This window comes from Arachis hypogaea, chromosome 19, assembly GCF_003086295.3.
Source record: "Arachis hypogaea cultivar Tifrunner chromosome 19, arahy.Tifrunner.gnm2.J5K5, whole genome shotgun sequence".
NCBI lineage: Eukaryota > Viridiplantae > Streptophyta > Magnoliopsida > Fabales > Fabaceae > Arachis > Arachis hypogaea.
This window is the reverse complement of record NC_092054.1, coordinates 79,239,783-79,240,100: the sequence shown is the minus strand read 5'-3', so window position 1 is coordinate 79,240,100 and position 318 is coordinate 79,239,783.

The following is a 318-nucleotide window of genomic DNA, read 5'->3' as shown; positions in this document are numbered from 1 at the left end:
TTTCCCGGAAGACTAAGTACTTTCAACCTAGGAATTAGATCGAGAAGCTTCAACAAAATCAGAGAAAAGATTGAAGAAGAAGATAAACTATTATTGATTCATGAATTACAATAGAGCTCCCTAACCAATGAAGGGGTTTAGTGAATCATAGCTCTGATTCAATTACAAGAAAAGGAAAAACTAGCTCAAAGTGAAAGTAAAAGTCCCTCTAACTTAATTCTATCCTATTTATACACTTTCTATATTGAGCTTCAGTTGTGCTTCTTGGGCTTTGAGGCCTCTCCTTGCTTTCCTTTGCCTTGGGTTTATGATCCATAA